Here is a 13,936-nt window from a genome sequence, read left to right on the forward strand (position 1 = left end):
TGATTTGAAATCGGGTGGTTTCTATAATGGGTTCTCAACCGATGGCACCAGTTTTACATCCCAGCGCTAAGTCGGAAATTACTCCTGGGCAGATCCAAATTATTTTTCAGCATTTGAAAGAGAGAATGGGTTAACATGTTAGGTGAGCACTGTCATCAATGCCCTGATATATTAACCTGTTTTCCCCTTTCATCCGTTGACGAACTTGCAGTGCAGTTCCAGTATTTTCTGTGTTTACTTTAGATTTTCAGTGTTTGCTGAGTTTTCTTTTCAACCCTACAGGAGGCAACCTTTCACCAGTTTTGGAAGACAAGGTGGCTTTATCCTTTGCCAGGAAAGTAATGTAAAGAAGGAACAGAAAGTGATGGCAAATTGCTCCAACCAGAGAGCCTGTGAGATATTCCTCAGGAGACACATCAAGACGGATTGAGCAAGGTTGAACCATCCTGTGTTTAAAATGTCCAGTGGGATTTTGGAGTGTGCCTTTACCAAGATTCCAGAGGGGCTGAATCACCTTAAATCTCAAGCCTTGTGCTTTATGGCTTCAGAGTAAGCATGAACTGTTAACTCTCCCATGAGTAAATTCTACCTCATGAACAGTGCACTCTGATGAGATATAACAAAAATAACCCGGGTGTGCACGAGTCACTGGACAAATAACACTCAATAACTTTGTGGTTGGCATGTCTCAGTCAGTCCATTTGTGTAAATATGGTATCACCCATTGGTAAAGCCACGATGTAGCCTTAATTAATCATATTTCTACAGTTCTTCCCCCACTCCCATTCAGAAGTAATCAGCTACGCAAACGACCTCTTACAACAACATCTCGTTTTTTTTACAGGCTGGGAAATGAAGCCAGGAGTCTTTCGAGCTGTTTCTGCCTCTCACTGGACACTCGTCCGAGCCAGTGCACCCTGTGCTGAGAAATAATGGTTAACATCCTATCCATATTTTCGATATGCTGATGTGATAATATTTAAGACTGTTTCTAGACTGCAACATAAACATGTCTCATAAACTTGACCCAACTGATTACAGCAGATGAGACTAACGTCCTCAAATGACTCGACTGGAGTTTTTTCAGTCATTGATTTTCAAATGTGGAGAACAATGTGATGCTTTCATAGTGATTGTATCTTGCTCAGCTTGTGATACAGCGCTGAAGTGCTGTGTAAGGGTTGTGTAATCAGTGCACAAAAACGCTGAATCACACCCCATTAATATTCCTTCCAGTTTTTGTTTGTGGGAAGGGAAAATTTAAATCCTGCCGCAGTTTGCATTTGCTCTGATTCTTTTAAAATCAAGTAAAAGGGACAGAAAGGGACATTAATTACCACAAATTAAATGATATCAGTTGGAAAGAACCTGTCCCTCTCCAGATCAACATTTAATCCTTTGTGTGCTCTCTGCGTCTCTCTTTCTTTAAATGTATTTTATTCCAAACTTATATAAATGGTTATGAAACATATACAATCTGGGGATCAAACTCTCCAATACATAATTGTTCAGCTTGTACAAATTTTTTCCCTTTTTTTCATCCCCCTCCTTCTCCTCCCCAGCAATGAACAACTCCTCAAACACGGGCATGAACATCCCCTTCCTCGCCTCGAAGCCCTCCGCTGAATCCTCGATTTGTATTTGATCTTTTCCAGCTGAAGAAAGTCATGTAAGTCACTCAGCCAGACCGCCACCCCCGGCGACGTTGCAAACAGCCATTCCAATAGAATTCTTTGCCGGCGAATCAAAGAGGCGAAGGCCACAACATCTGCCTTCGTCCCCTCCATCAGCTACAGATTCTCCGATATCCCAAATATCACCACCAAAGGGTCCGGCCCATCCTCCTCCCCCACTATCCTCGTTAGTGCCGCTAACACTCCCGCCCAGAATCTCTCCAACGTCTTGCAACCACAGAACATATGTGCATAGTTCGCTGGCCCCCGGCCACACTTTTTGTACTGGTCTACCACTCCCTAGAAGAACCCACTCATTCTTGCCCGAGTCATATGCACCCTATGTACCACCTTGCACTGTATCAGGCTCAACTTTGCGCAGGAGGAAATTGTGTTTAATCTTCGTAGCGCCTTGCTCCACACACCGCAGTTTATCTCCCCTCCCAGCTCCCCCCTCCCACTTCTCCTTAATATTCACCACCTCCCTGCTCTCCCAGCCACCTGTATATGTCTCCGATCCTGCCCTCCACTTCCACGTCTGGAACCAGCAATCGCTCCAACAGGGCATACCTCTGTAACCTGGGGAACCCTTTCCAAACCTTCCGTGCGAAGTCCCTTACCGGCAGGTACCTAAACTCACTTCTTCTCGGGTGCTCTACCCTCTCCTTCAGTTCCTCTATACTGGCAAACCGTTCTTCCAGGTACAGATCCCTCACCTTAACCAGCCACACTGTTCTTCACTTCCTATACAGACCACCTGTCCCCCTGGCTCGAATCCGTGGTTTCCGCACAGCATCAACACCGACATCCCGACGTGACGAGGTGAGGTTGGAGAAAAAACATGGTCGGGGCGAAGAAAGGGGGTCATCTTGGATGGGCCAGGTCCTGGGCGAGATTAACGGGGGTAGAGCCAAAGGGGAGGATGGCGGATGGTAGAGGGGAATGGGGGCTTGAAAGTTGAGGTGGTCCTTCTGCCGGAGACGCACCACAGCGTGAAGGACCAGTTTAGACTAAGGAAGGGGTGGGTGGGTCAAGTTTTCCACTCTGGGTTTGATTCAAAGTGGCAGGGAGTGCCAATTTTAATGAGTAAGAAAACTGGGTTTGTGAGCACGAAGGAAGTGAGGGACCCGGGTGGGAGATATGTGTTGTGAGTGGGATATTAGAAGGGATGGCGGTGGTGTTGGTGAATGTGTATGATCCGAATTGGGATGATGTAGATTTTCTGAGGGGGTTCCTGGCAGCGATCTCAGACTTGGCCATGCACCAGTTGATTATGGGAGTCAATTTTAATTGTGTCCTAGAGCCGAGGGTGGCTAGATCGAGCCCTAGTTCAAAGGGTAGGATATGAATGGTAAAGGAGCTGGATAGGTTTATTGAGAAGATGGCTGTGGTGGACCAGTGGCGCTTCAAGAACCCAGGGGGAAGGGAGTATTCCTTTTTTTCGCGCGGATAGGAAAAGGAGGGAGGAATATGAATGGCTAATAAACGAGATAGTGGAGGTAGATGAGGAGTACTCGAGAGTGCCCACCACGGAGGGATTGACGAGGAGGAAACAATTACAGGGGCACTTTGATAGGCTGCCAACGGCGAGGGTGGTAAGACAGCTGCGTAGGGCAAGGGGGTGCAGTATGAATACAGGGAGAAGGCGAGTCGGGTGTTAGCGCATCAGCTGTGGAGGCAGGTCGCATCCAGGGAAATATTGAAGATATGGACGGGGGCAGGGGATGTGGTGTCGGAGCCAGGGGAAGATAAACAAGGCGTTTAGGGATTATTATAGAGCTGTGAGGGGGTGGGGGGGGGGGGGGGTGGGGGTGGAGGCTGAAGAGGGGGACATGGGATGGTTCTTAGATAAACTGGAATTGCCACAGCTGGAGGAAGAGGCAGGTGCTAGAAGAGCCCCTGAGGCTGAGGGAGGTATTGAACAGTATAAGGAGTATGAAGTCGGGGAAGGCCCCGGGGCCCAATGGCTACCTGGTGGAATTTTACAAAGAGTTTGCGACGGACCTGGCACCACATCCCTTGGGGGCGTTTAATGAGGCGTGGGAGAAGGGGGAGCTGCCGGAGACGATGACGCAGGCAACGAGCACATTGATACCAAAAAAGTGGAAGGATCCATTGGAACGTGGGTCGTATAGGCTCATATCGCTGTTAAATACAGACGTAAAAGTGCTGGCTAAGTTGGTGGTGGGAAGGATGCAAGGTTATGTCCAGGGGGTGGTTGCAGATCACCAAACAGGCTTCATGAATGGCAGGCAGCTTTCTAGTGATATAAGGAGACTGTTAAATGTGACTATGACCCGTAGGGAGCTCAAGTACGGAGGTGGTCATGTCCATGGAAGTGGAGAAGGCATTCAACCCAATGGAGTGGTGTTACCTGTTTGAGGTCCTGGGAAGGTTTGGGCCGATGTTTGTGGCACCGAGGGTGTGTGTGGGGACCAATGACATTGGTTCACAGAACTTTGAACTACACAGGGGAATAAGACAGAGATGTCTGCTGTCGCCGCTTCTGTTTGCGTTGGCTATAGAGCCTCTAGCAATGGCTCTTAGGGGGTTGGCAGAGTGGCAAGGAATTACGAGGGAACAAAGGGAGCATCGGCTGTCGCTCTATGCCGACGACCTACTATTGTGTTTCGGACACGCTAGAGAGCATGGAGAGGATCATGGGCCTGTTGGGGATGTTTGGAGTGTTCTCGGGATATAAGTTTTTTTAGAAATGTTTTTTATTGGTTTTTTGTCTCGGGATATAAGTTAAATGTAGGGAAATGCGAAGTGTCCCCAGTGAATGAGTTGGGATGGCGAGCCATTTTAGGGGGTATGCCATTTAAGGTGATTAGAGACAGGTTCAGATACCTGGGGATTCAGATAGCGAGGGAATGGGCGATGCTTCACAAATGGAATTTTTAAAAACTGGTGGAGGAGGCCAGGGAGGATCTCAATTGACTTTGAGGGGAGGGTCCAAGTGGTGAAGTTGAACATTCTGCCGAGGTTCCTTTTCATATTCCAGACACTTCTGATCTTTATACTGAAGGCCTTCTTTCGCAAACTGGACACAATTATTTTGGACTTTGTATGGGTAGGGAAGGTGCCAATGGTTAAGACAACCCTGTTCAGGGGCAGAGACAGCAGTGAGGATTGGCGTTGCCAAACCTCCTTCATTACTATTGGGCGGCGAACGTGGAGAAGGTGAGGCGATGGTGCGAAGGAGAGGGGATAGAATGGGTTAGGATGGAGGAGAAACCCTCTAAGGGGACCAGCTTAAGGGCTATGGTGATGGCAGCGTTGCCATTGGCACCAAACAGATACTCAGGGAGCCCGGTGGTGCAGTCCACGGTGAAGATCTGGAACCAGCTCAGGAAGCACTTTAGGATGGAGTGGATGTCAGTGTTAATGTCATTGTGTGAAAACCACGGTTTTGGGCTGGGGCTGGCGGGGGCGATAGATGGCGCATATAACACCCCAAAGACCACCACAGACAGGCACGTCTCCATCTCGACACCCACCACCTTGGACAGAGCCTTGAAGAAGGGTGCCCTGAATTCCCTGAGTCTGGGCCAGGACCAGAGCATGTGCCTGTGGTTGGTTGGACCCTCCCTACACCACTCGCACCTGTCCTCCCCTCCAGGAAGAACCCGCTCAAAGGTGTCTTGGTAAGGTGTGCTCTGTGCACTAACCTGAGCTGCATCAGGCTTAGCCTGGCGCAGGAGGAGGTGGAGTTTACTGCGCCTCGATCCAGAATCCTCCCCCATCTCCATGCCCAGTTCATAGAATATCATAGAATATCATAGAATTTACAGTGCAGAAGGAGGCCATTCGGCCCATCGAGTCTGCACCGGCTCTTGGAAAGAGCACCCTACCCAAAGTCAACACCTCCACCCTATCCCCATAACCCTGTAACCCCACCCAACACTTTGGGCAATTTTGGACACTAAGGGCAATTTATCATGGCCAATCCACCTAACCTGCACATCTTTGGACTGTGGGGGGAAACCGGAGCACCCGGAGGAAACCCACGCACACACGGGGAGGACGTGCAGACTCCGCACAGACAGTGACCCAAGCCGGAATCGAACCTGGGACCCTGGAGCTGTGAAGCAATTGTGCTATCCACAAGGCTACCGTGCTGCCCAAGGGCTCCCTACCCATACAAAGTTCCTCCCCCCACTTCCACTGGTCTCATCCAGTGGAGTCCTGACCTTTTCTATAAGTTGTCTATATATGTTGCCGCATTTGTCATCTCCTAACCAGTCTGGTCCTATCATCGTGTCCAGGAATGTGTGCGCGGGTCTCTAGGGGAACATTTTTGTCTCCTTGCAGAGAATGTTATGCAGCTGAGATATCTAAGCTCGTTCCCTTTCTGGAGTTAGAGTTGCTCTGCAAGGTCCCCAAGGGTCGCCAGTTTATCGTCCATGTACTGTCCTCTGCTGTCAATGTCCCTCTGTCCTCTGCTGTCAATGTCCCTCTGTCCTCTCCCACGTCCCAAATGTGGCACCTATCCTCACCTGTGTGAACCTGTGGTTGTAACATCTCGCTCATTTCGAAATGGCGCCTAAACTGGTTCCACGTCCTCAGAGTGAATACTACCACAGGGCCCATGAAGTGTGTGTGGGGTGGGGCGGGAGTGGCGCTGTGGCCAGCACTTGGAGAGATGTCACCATGCAGGAGGACTACTCCATTAGGACCCAGTCCGCCACCGGCTCGCTTAGCCATCGTCTCACCCTCTCTGCGTTGGCTGGCCAGTGGTAGAACAGAATATTTGGTAGGGCCAGGCCTCCCAAGTGCCACCCTCGTTGTAAAACGGACTTATGTATCGTATAATCTCACCCCCCCCCCCCCCTCACCCCCCCATCCCCCACTTCCAGGCAAAGGCCATGATTAACTTGTCGAATTACGAAGAGGAAGCTAGACAGCACGTTAATTTTGACCGTCTGTACCCTTCCGGCTGGGAGTGCGTCCCATCTTTACAGGTCCCTCTTCACCTTCTCCACCAGGCTGGAGAGGTTCCATTTGTGGAGCTTCATTCAGGCCTGGGCTACTTGGATCACCAGGTACCTGAAATTGATTTGGGTTACTTTGAACGGCAGGTCTTCCAGCTCCGCTCCTCCCTCTCGGGTGTTTACCGGGAAGATTTCGCTTTTCCCCAGGATGATGTTCATAGAATCATAGAATTTACAGTGCAGAAGGAGGCCATTCAGCACCTCGAGTCTACACCGGCCCTTGGAAAGAGCACCCTACCTAAGCCCACGGCTCCATCCTATCCCCACACCTTCACCCTATCCTCGCAACCCCACCTAATCTTTTCTTTTTTATACTAAGGGCAATTTATCATGGCCAATCCACCTAACCTGCACATCTTTGGACTGTGGGAGGAAACCGGAGCACCTGGAGGAAACCCACGCAGACACAAGGAGAATGTGCAGACTTGCACAGACAGTGACCCAAGTCGGGAATTGAACCTGGGATCCTGGAGCTGTGAAGCAACTTTGTTAACCACTGTGTTACCGTGCTGCTCGTTTGTAACTTGAGAAGGAGCCAAACCCCCAAAAGAATCCAGTTATGTGCCCCATACTGGCCAGGGGGTTCGACACTTAGAGCAGCAGGTCATCAGCATAGAATGGGACTCCCTGCTCTCTGCCCCCTCTCCGAATGCCCATCCACCAATCTGCAGAGCTAAGGACATTAGCCAACGGCTCAATTGCCAGCGCAAACAGGAGTGGGAATAGCGAGCACTCCCGCTTTGTTCCCCTGTGCAGCCGGTAGTACTCAGAGTTGATTGTATTTGTTTGTACGCTCGCCATAGGAATGCTGCACAGGAGCTTCACTCACGCGGTGAACCCAGCTCCAAACCCAAACACCTCCATAAGATACCTCTATTCTGCTCAATCAAAGGCTTTCTCAGCGTTTAGGGAGATGATCACCTCTGGTGTCCTTTGCCTGGATGGGGTCATTATTACATTCAGCAGGCGTCTGATATTTGCTGTTAGTTGTCTGCCCGTAACAAACCCAGTTTGATTTTCTGCCATCTCTTCTGGCAGGCAACTCTCCAGTCATCTCACGAGTGCTTTTGCTAAGATTTTTGCATCAATATTTAAAAGAGAGCGATGTGTCTGTATGGTCCACACTCTGTTGGGTCTTTGTCCTTCTTGGGGATCAAAGAGATCGAGGCCTTGGCCCCCTTCGACAGTGAGTCGTTGAACATCTCCCACATGTGTGGGCCAGTGCTATTGAACATTTTTTGTACAGGTCTACTGGGAATCCGTCCAGTCCCGGTGCCTTTCCTGATTGCATGGAATTGATGCACTCAACAATTTCACCCGGCCCTAGTGGAGCCAGCGCCTGTTTCCTGTCCTCCCCACCACTGATATGTCCAGTCTGTCGATGAACTGTTCCATCCCCAAGACTCCCTTTGGGGGCTAGGAGTGTATAGCTCTCGGTAAAAGAACAAAGAGCAAAGAAAAGTACAGCACAGGAGCAGGCCCTTCGGCCTTCCAAGCCTGTGCTGATCATGATGCCCTAACTAAAAAAAAAACTTTTGTCCTTTCTCGGTCCGTATCCCTCTATTTCCTCACTATTCATGAATCCATCCAGATGCCTCTTAAATGTTGCTAATGTGCCTGCTTCCACCACATCCTCTGGCAGCGTGTTCCAGGCACCCAGCATGCTCTGCATGAAAAATCTACCCTACCCATCTTCCTTAAACATTCCCCCTCTCACCTTGAACCTGTGCCCTCTTGTAATTGACGCTTCCACCCATGGAAAACGCCTCTGACTGTCCACCCTGTCTATGCCTCTCATTATTTTGTAGACCCCACTCAGCCTCCTTCTTTCCAGTGAAAACAATCCTAGTTTACTCTAGGTTCGATTCCAGCTTGGGTCACTGTTTGTGCGGAGTCTGCACATTCTCCCCGTGTCTGCGTGGGTTTCCTCCGGGTGCTCCGGTTTCCTCCCACAGTCTAAAGACGTGCAGGTTAGGTGGATTGGCCATGATAAATTGCCCTTAGTGTCCAAAAAGGTCAGCTGGGGTTACTGGATTATGGGGATAGGGTGGAGGTGTGGGCTTAAGTAGGGCAAGAGTCAGTGCAGACTCGATGGGCTGAATGGCCTCCTTCTGCACTGTAAATTCTATGATTCAACCTCTCCTCATAGCCAACATTTTTGAGACCAGGCAACATCCTGGTGAACCTCCTTTGCACTCTCTCCAAAGCTTTCACGTCCTTCTGATAATGTGGTGACCAGAACTGCATGCAATACTCCAAATACGGCCTAACCAGCTTTTATATAGTCGTAACATGATTTCCCAACTCTTGGACTCATTGCCCCGGTAGATGAATGCAAGCATGCCAAATGCCTTCTTAATCATCTTGGCTACCTGTGGTGCCACCTTTAGGGAACTGTGGACCTGCACACCCAGATCCCTCTGTATGTTCATGTTCCTCCGGGTTCTGCCATTTACAATATAATTCATACCTAGATATGATCCTCCAAAATGCATCACCTCGCATTCGTCTAGATTAAACTCCGTCTGCCATTTCTGTCCCCAAGTCTTCAATCTATCTATATATCCTGTTGTATCCTCTGACGATCCACGGTACTATCAGCAACTCCGCCAATCTTTGTGTCATCCGTAAAATTACTAATCAGACCACCCACATTTTCCTCCAGATCATTTATATATACTACAACCAACAGAGGTCCCAGCACTGATCCCTGTGGAACACCACTAGCTACAGATCTCCAGTCTGAAAAACACCCTTCCACTGCTACTCTCTTTCTTCTGTAATCAAACCAGTCCTCTATACATCTAGTCAGCCCACCCCAAATCCCATGTGATTTTAGTTTTTGTACCAGTCTGCCATGTGGGACCTTGTCAAACATCTTACTAAAGCCCACATAAACTACATCCACAGCCCTTCCACCATCAATTTTCTTTGTCACCTCTTCAGAAACTCAATCAAGTTGGTGAGACATGACCTCCCCATACAAAACCATGCTGCCTGTCACTAACTAGTCCATTTTTCTCCAAATGTGAACATACCCTGTCCCTCAGTATCTTTTCCAAACGTTTTCTCACCACTGATGTCAGGCTCACCAGCCTATAATTTGTTGGATCATCCCTGCTTCCTTTCTTAAACAAGGGAAAAGTTCTTAAAGGCCTTATTGATCTCATTTGGGCCCGCTACCATCCCGCTGTTGTTGTGCCTATCTTGAACTATCTCTTTTGTGGCCGCTTCTTTCTTAACTGGTTTTAAGCATGCGGCTGGCCTTGTGTCCATGTCTCTAAAAGGTGCCCTGTACCTGGCTGAGCTGGTGGACTGCCTTCCGAGTGGAGAATATGTCAAACACTATCTGCAACTTTTTCCTTTCCACCAGCAGTTCTACAGTTGGGGCCACGAAGTACTGCCCATCCACTTCCAGTATGGAGCCGATAAGCCGCTGCATGGCTTCTCTTTTCTTCCTGTGCCTAAAGGCCCTATAAGCGATAATTTCCGCCCTGATCATCACCTTCAGTGAGACCTCCCCATTCTGGTTGCAGGATATATAATCGTTGATGGCTTGACCTACTATGGTACTGAATTCCTTATCAACAAGGAGAGCTGCGTCCAGCCTCCTTGGGGGTGTTGAGCTCGTCCCTTCTAAAACCACACATCAATGTAGCGCAGCATGTGGTCAGAGATTACCATCATGGAGTATTCCGCCATTGTTCCTCCTGGAAGCACCCTCTTCCCTACCACAAAAATGTCTATCAGTTAGTTGGCCTTATGCACGTGGGAGAAGAAGGAGAATTCTTTTTCTCTCGGATTGTGGAACCTCCACTGCCCTATCCACCATTTGCCCCATAAAGGCGTTCAATTCTCGTGCCTTGCCTGACACATTACCTATCCTGGGGTCTGTCCAATGTCGGGTCCTGTACATAGTTAAAGCCCCATGATTAGTCTGTGGGTGTCCACGTCCGGGATTTCGACCATTGTTTTCTTTTCTTAAAATATTTTAATTAAAGTTTGCATTTTTACACTGTTCTCCCACCGGATGGGGTCGGTATCATATTCAGCAGCCGCCTGATGTTCGCAGTTAGCTGTCTACCCTTAACAAAGCCTGTCTGGTCCTCTGTGACCATCCCTGGTATGCAGTCCTCCAGTCTCTTGGCCAGGACTTTTGCCAATATTTTCACGTCCACGTTGAGCAGCGAAATGGGTCTGTAAGATCCGCATTCCATTGTGTCTTCGTCTTTTTTGGGTATCAGCGATATGGTGGCCTGTGTTAGCATCGGAGGCAGGGTGCTCCTCACTAGCGAGTCTGCGAACATCTCCCGTATGTGCGGGGCGAGAGCCGGCGGAATATTCTTGTAGAAGTCCGCCAGGAACCCATCAGATCCCGAAGACTTCCCCGCCTGCACGGGGTTGATGCTTTCCATGACCTCTCCCAGTTCTATTGCTGCTTACAGCTCCCCCGTCTACCATCGAGGAACTGCTTCATCCCCGCATCCCTGTCGGGGGTCTCGGAGGTGTACAGCCCTCGGTAGAAGGCCTCAAACACTTTGTTGACCTCTAATTTCTCCCCTAATCAGTGTCTTCAGGACGTGGAAGGTGAGACTTCCCCATAATGGTTATTAGTAATGTACTCGCCTATGGCCTGTGATGTTTTCCGGCAGAAGACCTTATTGGCCAAGAGGGTCGTGTCAAACCTCCATGTGGGGCATTGGGTATGGCCTGTCTCCAACCTCATATCCATGTAATGTGGAACGTGGTCGGAAATTACGATCGCGGAGTATTCCGCTCTATTTCTGGAAGCACCGATTTCCCCCACGACAAAGAAGTTGATGCAGCTGTAGACCTTGTGTACTGGTGAAAAGAATGAGAATTCCTTCTCTCCTGGATCCACTGCCCCATCTGCTCCATAAACGTTCCCCTTTCCCTAGCCATGCTTGTTGTTTTCACCGTTCTGGGGTTTGGTCTGTTTGTCAGTGAGTCCTGTGCACAGTTAAATCCTCCCCCCCCCATAATCAGTCGGTGTGTATCTTTGTCGGGATTTCCGCCATGGTCTTTTTACAAACTCTGTGTCGTCCCAGTTGGGAGCATACACGTTCACCAGGACTACCCGTGCCCCGCCGAGGACACCGCTGACTGTGACGTACCATCCCCCTTGGTCCATATCTGTCCTCGTCGCATTGAACACTGTCCTCTTGCTAATCAGTATGGCTACCCCCCTAGTCCTTGTCCCGTAGCTGGAATGGTAGGTCTGTCTCACAAAGTCCTTCCTTACCCGCAGTCACTCCTCCCTCAGGTGCGTCTCTTGGAGGAAGACTATGTCGGCTTTCATACTTTTCAGGTGGGCAAAGACTCTGGATCTTTTCACTGGGCTGTTCAGTCCCCTGACATTCCGATGCACTATCAATTACTACAAGACGAGAGTGGAGAATAATCAAGGCTTTATTAAGCAGAGATGTGTGGCCTCCTGCAGCTGCTACCAGAATGGGAGCATCTCCGGTGTGCACACACATTTATACACCGCCTAATGGGCGGAGCCAGAAGGCAGGGATTTACTCCCGTACCTCTAGTACAGGAGCCTTACTGTACTACATCGAATATACAGTTATTACAGCTAACATACAGTTAGTGGTGTCTACCACATACACCCCCTGTTAAAAAGAGTCCAGCGGGGGTGGTGGAAAAATTTACAGTTCAGGCAAAATTTACAGTTCAGGCAAAATCTACAGGTTCAGTCGGTCGGGTGTCTTGATCCTCCGCTGTGATCGCCTCGGTCCCGGTGGTGATGCGGGTGCCGACTTGGTCGCCTGTGACTCCGGGAGCGTGTTGTCCTCGTCTTCATCCCCGAGTGGAACCAGTGGGAGGACGGATTGTCCTGGGCGGGGGCTGTGGTGAGGTGTGCTGGGGGAAGGGTGAGTGGCGCCGGGGCGATCGGAGCGGGGGGTGTTGTGTGGTGGGCCGTGGGTGGGGATCCAACTGGTTCCAGGTCCCGGAAGGAGACTGTGTCCTGGCGCCCGTCGGGGTGCGCCACGTAGGTGTACTGCGGGTGCTCGTGCAGTAGTTGTACTCTTTCGACCAACGGGTCCGCCTTGTGGGTCCGCACGTGTTTGCGGAGGAGGACAGGTCCAGGAGCTGCCAGCCATGTTGGGAGCGAAACCCCAGAGGTAGACTTCCTGGGGAAGGCAAGGAGATGTTCATGGGGGGGTTTCGTTAGTTGCAGTGCAGAGGAGCGATCGGATGGAGTGAAGTGCGTCGGCGAGGACCACCTGCCAGCGGGAGACCGGGAGATTTTTAGACCATAGGGCCAGCAGGACGGCCTTCCAGACCATCCCATTCTCCGTCTCCACAAGCCCGTTTCCCCAGGGGTTGTAGCTGGTCGTCCTGCTCGAGGCAATGCCCTTGCTGAGCAGGAACTGATGCAGCTCATCGCTCATAGAGGATCCCCGGTCGCTGTGGACGTAAGCGGGGAAACCGAACAGTGTAAATATGCTGTGGAGGGCTTTAATGACTGTGGCAGAAGTTATAGCGGGGCATGGGATGGCGAAGGGAAATCGGACGTACTCATTGACCACGTTCAGGAAGTACGTGTTGCGGTCGGTGGAGGGGAGGGGCCCTTGCTGAGGCGCTCAAAGGGGCGGGAGGCCTTCACCAGGTGCGTTCGGTCTGGCTGGTAGAAGTGCGGTTTGCACTCCGGCAGACCTGGCAGTCTCTGGTGATAGCCCTGACCTCCGCAATGGAGTAGGGCAGGTTGCGGGCCTTTTTGAAGTGAAAGAACCGGGTGACAGAGACTATCATGTAGGGCCCGGAGTCGGTCCACTTGTGCGCTGGCACATGTACCTTGGGATAGGGCATTGGGAGGCTCGTTCAGCTTCCCGGGGCGATACAAAATCTCGTAATTGTAGGTGGAGAGCTCAATCCTCCACCTTAAGATTTTATCATTTTTGATCTTGCCCCGCTGTGTATTACTGAACATGAAGGCAACTGATCGTTGGTCAGTGAGGAGAGTGAATCTCCTGCCAGCCAGGTAATGCCTCCAATGCCGCACAGCTTCCACGATGGCTTGGGCCTCCTTTTCGACAGAGGGGTGCCAAATTTCGGAGGCATGGAGGGTACGGGAAAAGAATGCCATGGGCCTGCCTGCCTGGTTGAGGCTGGCGGCCAGAGCGACGTCCGATGCATCGCTCTCGACCTGAAAAGGGAGGGACTCATCGACCGCGTGCATCATGGCCTTGGCGATGTCTGCCTTGATGCGGTTGAGGGCCTAGTGAGCCTCAGCCGTCA

General features: G+C 50.5%; 1 long non-coding RNA gene across 1 annotated transcript in view; it reads left to right on the forward strand.

Annotated features, from left to right (window-relative positions):
- The first annotated feature begins 287 nt into the window (after window positions 1-287).
- LOC140384891 (uncharacterized) overlaps window positions 288-13,936 on the forward strand; it is a 31,465-nt gene continuing 17,816 nt past the window's right edge. Inside the window, exons 1-3 of the long non-coding RNA XR_011933200.1 lie at window positions 288-549; window positions 845-935; window positions 1,563-1,669. This is a non-coding gene — a long non-coding RNA (uncharacterized lncRNA). The remainder of the gene's footprint in view (window positions 550-844; window positions 936-1,562; window positions 1,670-13,936) is intronic.

The sequence above is a fragment of the Scyliorhinus torazame genome, chromosome 10, assembly GCF_047496885.1.
Source record: "Scyliorhinus torazame isolate Kashiwa2021f chromosome 10, sScyTor2.1, whole genome shotgun sequence".
NCBI classification, from domain to species: Eukaryota; Metazoa; Chordata; class Chondrichthyes; order Carcharhiniformes; family Scyliorhinidae; genus Scyliorhinus; species Scyliorhinus torazame.